The sequence below is a fragment of the Pinus tabuliformis genome, chromosome 9 (genome assembly GCF_031772625.1).
Source record: "Pinus tabuliformis cultivar Carrire ecotype Pingquan chromosome 9, CPIR1, whole genome shotgun sequence".
Taxonomy (NCBI): domain Eukaryota; kingdom Viridiplantae; phylum Streptophyta; class Pinopsida; order Pinales; family Pinaceae; genus Pinus; species Pinus tabuliformis.
In genome coordinates, this window is record NC_142307.1 from 1,701,447,404 (window position 1) to 1,701,460,707 (window position 13,304).

The following is a 13,304-nucleotide window of genomic DNA, read 5'->3' on the forward strand; positions in this document are numbered from 1 at the left end:
ATGAGAAGTCTATTGAGTTCCTAGATGATGATGGAGAGAAGAGAATATTGCAAGAAAAGAAGAAGCGTACTTCAGTGAGAATGGTTACAACCATGCAAGCTAAGTGTAGTTTCAATAAGGGGTGTGTATTATTTGTAGTGCATGTTTCCAGTGACAAAGGTAAGGATGTGGAGAATTACGAAGTCCTGAAGAGGTATCTTGTTTTTCAGTAGTTTCAGGATGTATTTCCTGCAGAGATTTCAGAGTTACGACCTCATAGGGAAGTGGATTTGTCTATTGAGTTGGTACTAGGAGTAGCGCCAACATCAAAGGAACCTTACAAGATGAGCACAGTTTAGTTGATGGAATTGAAGTTTCAGCTTATGGAAATTCTTGATAAATGATACGTAAGGCCAAATGTATAACCTTCAGGTGCACTAGTGTTGTTTGTAAAGAAGAATGATGGTACTCTCATATTTTGCATTGAATATAGGAAAATGAACAAGGTGACAAGAACAAGTATCCATTTCCGATGATTGATGATTTGTTTGGTCAACTAAAGGGAAAAACAATGGTTTGAGAGATTGATATGAGATCAGGATATCATTAGGTGCACATCAATGAAGAAGGCATCTGTAAGGCTTCATTCCATACTAGGTATGGGAATTATGAGTTTGTGGCAGTTCCTTTTGGTCTTCCTAATGTTCCAACCACTTTTATGTGCTTGATGAAAAACATGTTTCATCGTTATCTAGACAAGTTTGTGATAATTCTCATTGATGATATATTGATATATTCTAAGAATGAGGAGGATCAAGTAGAGCACCTAGTAGTAGTGTTGATATTGTTGAGAGAGAATCAGTTGTATTCCAATATTAGAAAGCGTACTTTAGTATTACATTCATTACTTTGGACATGTTGTTTCCAAGGAAGGTATAGTAGTGGACCCATAAAATATTAAAGCTATCATGGAGTATCTAGCTCCTACGAATTTGGATGAGGTTAGATCATTCGTGGGACTAGCATATTATTACAAGAGGTTTATCAAGAACTTCTTGTGGATTGCCTATCCTACTATGTCTTTGCAGGGAAAATGAAAGAAGAACAATGTAAACTTTGAAACGGGAACTATAAACTCAAAACGGGAACTCTAGCCAAAATACCCCAAAAAAACATCAAAAACAGTGCTAAAAACGTAAAGTGTGTATACTGGAACGATGTTTTTATTTTTTAGGCGTCAATTTTGAACATGTTTTAAAAATGGAAGTGACTACGAAATTTACTATGAAATTTTCGTGCAAAATATAACTTCAAAATGAAAGTGATGATACTAGAACAATGATTTTTTTTTTAGGGTCAATTTTCAAAATTTTTAAAAAATGCTAATAAAACCAAATTTTTATGTCTCAAACAAAGTTGCTTATGAGGAAAAAACACATTAATGTTTTTGGTAGAATATCATTTTTCTTTCCTAACTATAAATTTAACATGTTTTCAACCATAACATGCTAGATACAAAAGAAATTGAAATTTTTTCAACTATAAAATTAAAAAACCATGACATTATGAACAAATTACATCACTAAATGAATTCAAAAGTCATTATTTGTATACTAAATAAAACGTACATTATATCACTAATTTAATATTGCATTTTAGATATTTTAAACAATAAAATTTATCATAATTAAGACATATAATCCAACAACATAAAAATTCTTCATAACTTCTCATTTAACACCATATGTAAAACATTTATTTTATTTGAAGATACGATGCATACATCAGTTATATAAACTGTCTTAAACAATTATTCAAAATCACTCATATTTTCTTGCACACCATCAGAATTCACATCTTCAAATGAGTGACTGGATGCTGATGAAGATGTTCCATATTCTTCTCTTTCATCAACTAGTGCCCCATCTGAGCCACATGCATGCCCAACATTTCAGATTTCGAAATTCTTCTAGATCTACGACTGGTTTCAGTAGACTCCCATGTCAACACTGTTCCTTCTAGTAACAACCTTTTCAGAATCTCTATAGTCTTGAAGTGAAGAGTTCCTCTCTTTGTTAAATTGAAGTCATAAACAAATATGTCAACATCTGTTGGGTCCCTATAATACTAGTGATTACCCCATTACTATTGTAGTTATACCCCTTATTTATATTGTTGTGCCCCTATTACCCCCATATTGTTATTTCTCTGCCCCATAGAATCCCTCTTTTGTAATTTTTGCGGCTTTATATTATTATTGTTAGGTCGGCTGGATTATATTGTGACTCCTTAGACTCCTATATATAGAAAGTAGGTTTTGTCATTTGTATCATCGAAGAATTTTTCATTTATGTAATGTAAAGGAGGTTTCCCCCTCGAAGAGGCTGAATTCTAAGGCGTTTATCTATCTTTTCTATCTTTTCTTGAGCTGGTTTCATAACATTTGGTATCAGAGCTTTGGATTCTAGGGTTTCGCTGCTCCAAACAGGTCATCGTGGAATTTTCGCTATAACTTTTTTTCTGTGATGTTTCAGAAGTCGCAAAAAAAAACCCATTTTAGAAGAAATCGCACTGAACCTTGGGTTCAAATTTCAGAGCTTTTCGTGCGATATTTGCGGAGATATGATCTGAGGAAGTTGGTCTTTTTGCAGACTCCTGAATTACATTCAAAACAGGTGACTTGGGGAAAATCGTCATAACCTTCTCTCTGGGGATCGGATTGAAATTTCGTAAGAAGGTACAAAAAGAGGACAGATGGTAGTTTCGTTTGTGTGTGTTTCAAATTCAAAGGTTGAAACAGTGACTCGTGGCACATCGTACAAGTTCGCTCTACTGAACTGGTCTAAAAGCAAGTCACTGTGGGAGATTTCACATAACTCTTCTTTGGAGAATCCAATTTGGCTCCGACTTGTGGCATTGGAAAGAGGATGCAGAAGGCTACTACAGGTAGCAATTTCAGAACTAGATGATCTGAAATTACAGAGATACATCAGATTCAATATCAGGCTTCTATAAAGTGAAAAAATGTGTGTAGTTTTTTTTTTAAATTTTTGTGTAAGCTTGGTTTAACGGAATTCAAAGGGCATAGTAAAGCATTATTATCGGTAACTGATGCCCCGAGGAAAGAAAATGCAAACACCTAGTAAGGAACCTGAAAGCTCTAGCATGACTCATGAAGAAGAGGAAGAAATGCTACATGATATATCAAAATTACAAGAACAAGTGCAACAAATGTCACGCTCACAAAAGCTAACAGAAGCTAAGATAAGTGGCGTGGAATCTAAGATAAAGGGCATGGAAGCTAATATGGATGATTCAAAGACAGATTTGAAGAGAGACACGACAAATTTGAAGATAGATTTGAAAACAGACATGGAAGAATTGAAGAAGTTGCTACAAGAAAGGGTCACTAATGGTGAAAAGGTAGTAAAGGAAACTCATGATGAGAACAAAAGAAATGTTAATCATGATTCCATAGATGCTAATGTTGGATCGAAGAATCACCATATTCCAAAAATCGATATGAGGAAGTTTGATGGCAAGGATCCCGCCACATGGATATTACAGATGGAGCAATTCTTCGATCTCAATAATGTGCAAAACGCACAAAAGGTACGTATGGCAACTGTATATTTGGAACCAAATCAGTTTGTATGGTATCAATGGCTTTGCTCTCGTAAACAATTTATCACTTGGGCAATTTTTACGGAAGAATTGATAGCACATTATGAAGATACAAAAAGCAACACTTTTTTTAGCCAATTGATAAGTCTCAAACAAAAGGGTTCAATAATGGAGCACATTGAGGAGTTCCAAAAATTGAACATAAGGGTAAAAGATATTCCAGAGGAGCATAGGATTGATGTGTTCATAGGGTCTTTAAAGGATAATATCCAACATGATGTTCGCCTTTGGGAACCTGATTCATTAGAGAAGGCATTCAGGTTAGCAAGAAAAATGGAAAGCAAAATTATGGCAACCAGGAAGCATACCACTCACAACTATAAAGACGGAAGTGTTGTTGCCCCTAGTCTTCCACAACCTATAAGGTTGACACCACAACAATTGGAAGAAAAAAGAGCAAAAGGGCTTTGTTACAGTTGTGATAGCAAATACACTAAAGGTCATAAGTGTGCTGAGAAGAAATTATTCTACATAGATTGTGAAGAGGAAGAAGAAAAGGAGCAAGAAAGGTCAAAAGAAGAAGATATACTCCAGGAACAAAGCCTAGATGAAGAACAAATAAATCCGACCATATCTTGTAATGCATTGGCGGGAATTACCACTCCTCAAACCATCAAGATAGAAGGACAAATCAAGAAGAAAAAGGTAATAGTGTTGATTGATTCAGGAAGCACCCACAATTTTATTCATTGTAGGGTAGCAAAAGAATTGAATTGCTTCCTATATCCAGCACCAGAGTGTCAAGTGATGATTGCAAATGGAGGAACAATAAATTGCTCTGGAAAGTGCCATAATATCAAGCTATCCATGGGAGAATATGTATTGACTAGCCCAATGCTTTCCATTCCAATGGGAGGTGTGATGTTGTACTAGGAGTCCAATGGCTACAATCCTTGGGTACAATAGCTTTTAATTTTCAAGAACTTTTCATCAAATTTTCTATGGAAGGAAAGGAAGTTGAATTAAGGGGTATTGCAGGGAAACCAGGAAAGATAATCAGCTCTAATGGTATGACAAAGCTTCTAAAAAAGGAGCAAAGAGGTGTAATTGCACAATTATGTTCGCTAGATGTTTCCACATTGGAATCATCTATTTCTCCAGATCTCCAAAAAGTCCTGGACAATCATTCCAAGGTATTTGAGACTCCAAAGGTCTCCCACCTATGCGTGATCATGATCATGCTATTCATCTGATTCCAGGAAGTGTTCCTCCAAACATCAGGCCGTACAGATATCCCTATGTCCAAAAAAGTGAAATTGAACGTATGGTTGCAGAAATGCTAGAGGCTGGTATAATTCAACCGAGTCAAAGTTCTTTCTCAGCTCCAGTAGTATTGGTGCACAAGAAGGATGGATCATGGCGCATGTGTCCAGATTATAGGGAGCTCAACAAGCTCACTATTAAAGATAAGTTCCCCATTCCTGTTATTGATGAATTACTGGATGAATTGCATGGATCAATTTACTTCACCAAGTTGGATCTTCGTTCGAGATATCATCAAATCAGAATGAAGATTGAAGACATTCCGAAAACGACATTTAGAACTCATGAGGGTCATTATGAATTTTTGGTCATGCCTTTTGGCCTTACCAATGCACCTTCAACATTTCAAGGTTTGATGAATTCAATTTTCAAACCATTCCTTAGAAAATTTGTGTTAGTATTTTTTGATGATATACTAATCTACAGCAAGTCTTGGAAGGATCATGTTGAACATGTTGACAGGGTGCTACAACTATTGGAGGAGAAACAATTATATGCAAAAAGATCCAAATGTTTCTTTGGAGTCCAGGAGGTGGAATATTTGGGTCATATTGTATCTCATGAAGGAGTTAAGGTAGACCCTAGCAAAATTAAAGCCATTAAGGAATGGAAAATCCCCACATCCATAAAGCATCTGCGAGGATTTCTTGGGTTGACAGGGTATTATCGCAAGTTTGTTAAGAATTATGGGAGAATAGCAGCACCTCTAACAACATTATTGAAGAAAGATTCATTTTCATGGACTCCGGAAGCAACAAAGGCCTTTGAACATCTTAAAGAGGCAATGTGCCAAGCACCGGTCTTAGCTACACCGGACTTCACAAAAACCTTTATTGTGGAATGTGATGCTTCAGGAAATGGAATTGGTGTTGTTCTAATGCAAGATGAAAGACCCATTGCTTTTGAAAGTCGTCCAATCAAGGGAAAGTTTTTAAGCAAAGCTATTTATGAGAAGGAAATGTTGGCAATACTCCATGCACTTAAGAAATGGCGACCCTACCTAATGGGAAGACACTTCAAGGTAAAAACGGATCATGATAGCCTTAAATACTTTTTAGAACAAAGATTATCCTCTGAAGAGCAACAAAAGTGGGTCACAAAGATGTTGGGTTATGACTTTGAAATCATCTACAAAAAAGGGAAGCAAAATGTGGTGGCAGATGCACTCTCAAGAAAGGATGAGGATGTGGAAGCATTGTTGTGTGCCATTTCTATTATCCAACCAGATTGGATAAACGAAGCAAGGGAGGAATGGAAGAATGACGAAGAAGTGTGGGCACTTATTCGAAAGCTACAACAAGATTCCAGTACTTCTGATACATTTAGCTGGCAAAATGATTCGTTATGGTACAAAGATCGCTTATACCTCTGTAAGAATTCCCAGCTAAAACAAAAGATTCTTATGGAATTGCACACTTCTCCCTTAGGAGGGCACTCAGGATTTTTAAAAACTTACCACAGGGTTAAGAAGGAATTTTTTTTGGATGGCCTTAAATCAGATATTCAAAAGTTTGTGGCGGAATGTTTGGTTTGCCAGCAAAATAAAGTTGAAACAATTAAGACACCGGGTCTATTACAACCTTTCCAAGCCAACGTTGAGAGGAGGTTTCAATGGATTTTATCACAGGTTTACCCAAGTCTGAGGGAAAGAGTGTCATCATGGTGGTAGTTGACAGACTTACCAAGTATGCACACTTTTGTGCATTATCACATCCATTTAAAGCCAGTACAGTTTCTACTGCATTTATGGAAACAGTTCAAAAGCTACATGGAAACCCAAAGATTATTGTAAGTGACAGAGATCCCATTTTCACTGGAAATTTTTGGACAGAATTATTTTCTTGTCTTGGTACTCAGTTAGCTCATAGCTCATCTTATCATCCTCAATCTGATGGGAAAACTGAGATAGTAAACAAATGTTTGGAAGGATATCTTCGTTGCTTTGTATCTGATAAACAGACACAATGGGTCAAATGGTTGCCTCTGGCTGAATGGTGGTATAACACTTCCTTCCATACAGCAACAAAAATGACCCCATTTATGGCACTTTATGGGTATCAACCACCATCCATCACATCATATTTAAGAGAAAATTCTAAGGTTCAGGCAGTGGAACATCACATCGAACATCAACAACAAGTCCTCCAACTCTTAAAGGATAACCTCGTGTTGGCACAAAATAGAATGAAACAACAGGCAGATCAACATCGCAGTGAAAGAAGTTTTGATGTAGGTGATTGGGTATTCCTACGGCTACAACCATATAAGAAAATGTCCCTAAAGCAAGCTAAGAAGGATAATAAATTATCACCAAAGTATTATGGTCCGTACAAGGTGTTGCAAAAGATTGGTACTATGGCATACAAATTGGAGCTTCCTGCAGCTTCTCGATTGCACCCAGTTTTCCATGTTTCATGTTTAAAGAAGGTTATAGGTGACAAGCTCCCAATTCAAACAATATTGCCAGAACTTGACGAGGAAGGAAAAATTATATTGGAACCGGAAGCAGTCACAGAAACAAGAACTCGACAGCTACGAAATCGATCAATTTCAGAGTATCTTATCAAGTGGAAGAACTTATCCGCTGAAGATTCCACATGGGAGGATGAGAATTTTATGCAGAAGTATCCATAACTACTCAAGCGTTGAGGACAACACTTTTTTGAAGGACAGGGGCATGTTGGGTCCCTATAATACTAGTGATTACCCCGTTACTATTGTAGTTATACCCCTTATTTATATTGTTGTGCCCCTATTACCCCCATATTGTTATTTCTTTGCCCCAAAGAATCCCTCTATTGTTATTTTTGTGGCTTTATATTATTATTGTTGGGTCGGCTGGATTATATTGTTACTCCTTAGACTCCTATATATAGAAAGGAGGTTTTTTCATTTGTATCATCGAAGAATTGTTCATTTATGTAATGTAAAGGAGGTTGCCCCCTCGAAGAGGCTAAATTCTAGGGCGTTGATCTATCTTTTCTATCTTTTCTTGAGCTGGTTTCATAACAACATCCTCCAATTGTAATATGTCTGTGCGACGATGATTTCTATTTGTACCCTTTATTTTTCTTTTTCCACCATTTTTTTGTCAACTATCATCTCTGGCTTATACACACCATTGAATGGGTGTGTATTTGTGGCATACCAATGTACTTCAACACCTGTAACATCCTCATTTTCTGTAAAGACCTTTATAACTTTAGCAACCCAAAATGGATAGCCATTGGGATCTCCATCTGCTAGCACTGCAATCATGCAACCCTCCTTAATATCCCATATTGAACCCTTATAAAGGTATTCCATGGCTTCACGTTGTGCATGAGATCTTCTGGAACCAATAGACATCTCTCTTTTTGTTGCCTGTGAAGAATTAATAATACCTTGACTTTGTTGCTGTTCAACAATGTTTACTTCCTCGTGTTCATTCAACACATTTTGTGGCCAAATAAATGGATTTTTCAAAGGTATATCTTCATTTGTGGTTGTTGAAATGATATCACTTTGATTATTGAAAAATGATTCCCACCAAACTGAATCAACAATGTCAAAGTACTCAATATGTATATCTAATACATTTTTTAATTTCTTCCAGCCAATCAGAATAATTTATATCTCTATTCTGTCTGCTTGCATTCTGAACTTCACCAACTCATTGCAATAACAATATTTTTGATGCAAATATTGGATGATCTGGAATGAACTTCAAAAATTTCAAACCTGATGATGGTTCCCATTCTGTAGTAGTTGAAAACTTCTTGCCCCATATTAGTGTTTTCTCATCAATTTTTTTGATACGAAATTGATGTTGGAAGCTAATGTCATTAAGTTGTTCAATGCATTTCCCCTGACAATATGATCCCAGAATAAACCTTCGCATGTCAACAGTTCCTTCCAACACATCAAAAGTAGGCTCTGGCATGTATGATTTCTTAATACATTCAATTAGTGATGGCAAGCTCCCAACTTCCTTCCTCCTCAATGTGACTGAAAAACGACTGAACATCTGATCAATATGGTCATGAGTGTGCCCAACATGAAGGAAACCAACCTTTACCTTTTGAAAATTCTCAATTCAACAAGCATGTTTAGATATCCAAAAACAACTTGATTTTTGTTTTCATGGCAAGTGTTGTCCAATTGTAGATACAAAACTTCAGGAAGATTACCAGACCAATGAGAAATCACATCATGAATTATGGTGATGGTTAGATTTGCATCATTATGAATATTTGGAGCTGTGAAGTACACCCTTGGCAACATTTTCCCATTGAAGACCATACAACCGACCAAGTGAAATTGAAAAAAAAATTTCCTCTTGTAAATTTTTGGGTGTGCAAACAAAATGTGGTAAAAGTGTTTTCTTCTGGTCCATATCATCAATTATCAAACACAAATATTTATTCGGATTCTCATAACACTTCTTTCGATACTTTTACAACTTCTTCCTTTCATTTTTTTGTTGTTCGCGATGCTCCTGAAGTTCTTTGAAAATTAAATCTACACAACATAAAAGAAATCCATTAAGAAATATGTTTCATAGCTGATGACTATACAATTTTAAAAGTTAAAGTTAGGAACACTTACCTCTTTCTGAGCCTTCACATTTGTCCCCTTTTGATTTAAGAGAAGCACATGTACTGCAAATCCCCATCCTTGTCTTCTTTGGAATACAGACATTATTGAATTCTTTCTTCCATATCTTCACAAAATATTGATATGTAATAAATTGGCCATGTCCCTCAGCACCTTCTGCATATTCTTTGTATAAGTTGTAGATTTCTCGTCTTGAAAAATTATCTGGAATATGTATTTTCTCTCTATTTGGCATATACTCTCCAAGCTTTGAAAAGAAATATTTCATCCATGACATTGCAGTATTTGATAATGGCTCAAACTGTCTTTTATGACGTACTTCTGAATAAAATGTGGGATTCTTTTCCAAATTTTCTTGAATTCTCGAGAGACGAAAATTCCCAATCGAATGAAACATTTTAAAGCTTTTCTACACAATAATAAATTCCTAATATGACAATCATAACCTGACAATGTAGATTGCATGCAGCCAACTAAATATGAATTTTGCATGCTTTTATTCATTGACAAATATATCTTCCTGCTTTCTAATGCAAATGTGAAATTTGTATGTTTCAAGAAATATTTTGGCAACATTCACTTGAAATGAGAGCACTGATAGAACTTCTTCTCATCAGATATTCTGCTCTACCCCTTGTATAACTAGAACAGCTTGCATTGATATGAAAATGTCTGCTCCTACTCCTCGATACAATATTTCTTGGCAACATCTCCATCATTGGATCATCATTTTTATAAGGATTTTCATCATCATTAAGAGGAATGTTATCCACACTATGATCAGCTCTGCTTTTCAAATATTGACTTAGAGGATACTCTTCATCTTCCCCTTCTTCAGTGCTACTGTCATAGTCCTTAGAATTTGGACTGAATGGAAAATTTGACTCGATGTTTAATGGATATTCTTCCTCATATGCATTGTCAGTGCTACTCTCATAGTCCATAGAATTAGGACTGCGTTGAAAAAGTGATTGTTTACTTATTGAAGATGATACATCCTGTCCTTTGTCACTGCTACCTTTATACTCGTTAGAATTAGGACTAACTGCATCATCCTGTCCTTCATCACTACTACTCTCAGAGTCCTTAGAAGTAGGACTAAGAGGACACTGTGACACTCCATTATTTTGAAATTCATCATCATGCTCTTCATAACTGTTGCTCTCATAGTCATTAGAATTAGGACTAACTGGACACCATGAAACTCCATACTTTTTAAATTCATCATCATGCTCTTCATCACTACTACTCTCATAGTCCTTAGAATTAGGACTAAGTGGACACCTTGACACTCCATTCTTTTGAAATTCATTATCGCACTCTTCATCACTGTTGCTCTCATAGTCCTTAGAGTTAGGACTAAGTGGACACTTTGACACTCCATTATTTTGAAATTCATTATCACACACTTCATCACTGCTACTCTCATAGTCCTTAGAATTAGGACTAAGTGGACACTTTGACACTCCATTCTTTTGAAATTCATTATCACACTCTTCATCATTGCTGCTCTCATAGTCCTTAGAATTAGGACTAAGTGGACACTTTGACACTCCATTCTTTTGAAATTCATTATCGCACTCTTCATCACCGCTACTCTCATAGTCCTTAGAATTAGGACTCAACGGACACCGTGACACTCCATTCTTTTGAAATTCACCATCATGCACTTCAAAATTGCTACTCTCATAGTCCTCAGAATTAGGACTAAGTGGACACCGTGACACTCCATTCTTTTGAACTTCACCATCATGCTCTTCAAAACTGCTACTCTCATAGTCCTCAGAATTAGGACTAAGTGGACATCGTGACACTCCATTCTTTTGAACTTCACCATCATGCTCTTCATCACCGCTGCTTTCATAGTCCTTAGAATTAGGACTAAGTGGAATCTGTGACTCTTTATTAATTTGAAATTCTCCATCCCCTCTTTCATCAGTGCTGCTCTCATAGTCTTTAGAATGGGGACTAAGTGGAAGAATTGAATTTCTATTCATAGTGGAAGAATTCCCGCTATATTCATCAATATGAATAGAGTTGTTACGCGATGAAGATGTTGATGGTGTATAAATCGAAACTTCACTATCAGAACAATCCATCCCTTTCAAATAGAAGATGTTGAATGATACAAATGGAGTCTTCTAAGGATATTATATAGCTTAAAGAATGAAATATCCCTCCAAAAAGTTTCACGAAAATATTTCCCTCCAAAAAATTTCGCGAAAATATTTCCCTCCAAAAGTTTGTTAGATTTATTTACCTTCATTATTTTATTCTACAATTTATTGAAAAACGTAAACTAAATTTTTTTATGAAATAAATCACTAAAATTAAAATTGTAAACTACAACTTGTACATTAATTATTTTAATAGTTAAAGTATATAATATTTACTAAACAATTGATTTTTTCTTTTAATTTTTATAATATTTTCTAAAACAAATTAATCCCACATTCAATCTGTTGTAAAACAATTCTACAATATTCACTCTATAATATTTTAAAACAAATTATCCCACATTAATCATACGGAAAAACATCTCCGTAATTTCACTTAGAAATTAAATTTCATTATCACTATTACTCACGTCACATTCAGGTTTTCTGAAGTTCGTTGAAAGACTCATGAATTTGTGGAGTAGCTATATTGCTATCAACAACATATTCGACGAAGAATTCTCGCAATTGAAAGGTAAGTTCAATTTTTTCTCTTAAAATTTTTTATATTAAATTAATTTAATGAAGAAGATTTTTTTTTAAATTAATAATTTTTTTGAGCCAAAATAACAATTACGTCCATTGTGAGCATGGTGGGCCCGATCAAACTCAATCACCCAATAGTCGTTGGTGGGTCATCGTCGTGCCCCCCATGTCCCTTCCCAACCCCCAATGCTCCAACCCTCCCCCAATCCATGCACCCTCCCCCCCCACCTCTTAGCCTCTCCTCAACACATTGCCGACCTCTCCCCCTCACCCATGCCCCCTTCCCCCTCCTACCCAACCCATTCACCCCCTCACCCTCTAACTCACCCCCCCACTACACCCCACACCCATACGGTCCTGCCTACCCACGCCCCTACCTGCTACCCATGCACCCGATCCCCCTTACCCACGCCCTTACCCCCCCCCCCTCTAACTCCTGTACCACCCCACCCAATCCCCGTACCCCACCCCTCTACACCCTCCACTACCCCCCCTACCCACGCACCTCACGCCCCCTACCTCCTACCCAGCCCTTCCCCCCCTCTAACCCCGCCAACCCCCCTACACCACCTCCACCCACGCCACCCCCACCCTAACACCCCTACCCCTCCCCCACCCACGCCTCCCCCCCCACCCCCCAACCCCCCGTCACTCCCTTCCCCCCCCTTGTCTCCCCTGCTCCCATCCCCCTCTCCCCGGCTCCCCTCCCTCTCTCCCCGGCTCCCCCGGCCTCCTCCGCCCGCCTAGCCGATGGCCTTCTCTGCCCACCCTCGGCTGCACCACCCACGTGGCCCTCCGCCCCACCCGACCAGCGGGCGGGGCAGAGGGTCGCGGGGGTGGCACTGGCCTTAGCCGCCCCGCCCACCGGTCGGGCGGGTTGGAGGGCCATGCGGGTGGCGTTGGCCTCAGCCGCGCCACTCCCGTGGCCCTCCGCCCCGCCCGACAGAGGTCCGCGCAGGTGGCACTGGCATTGGCTACGCCACCCCCGTGGCCCTCCGCCCTGCCCGACCGATGGGCGGCTGATTCCCAGAATCGGCCGCCTGCCTTTCGGGTTGGGCGAAGGGCCACGGGGGTTGCGCT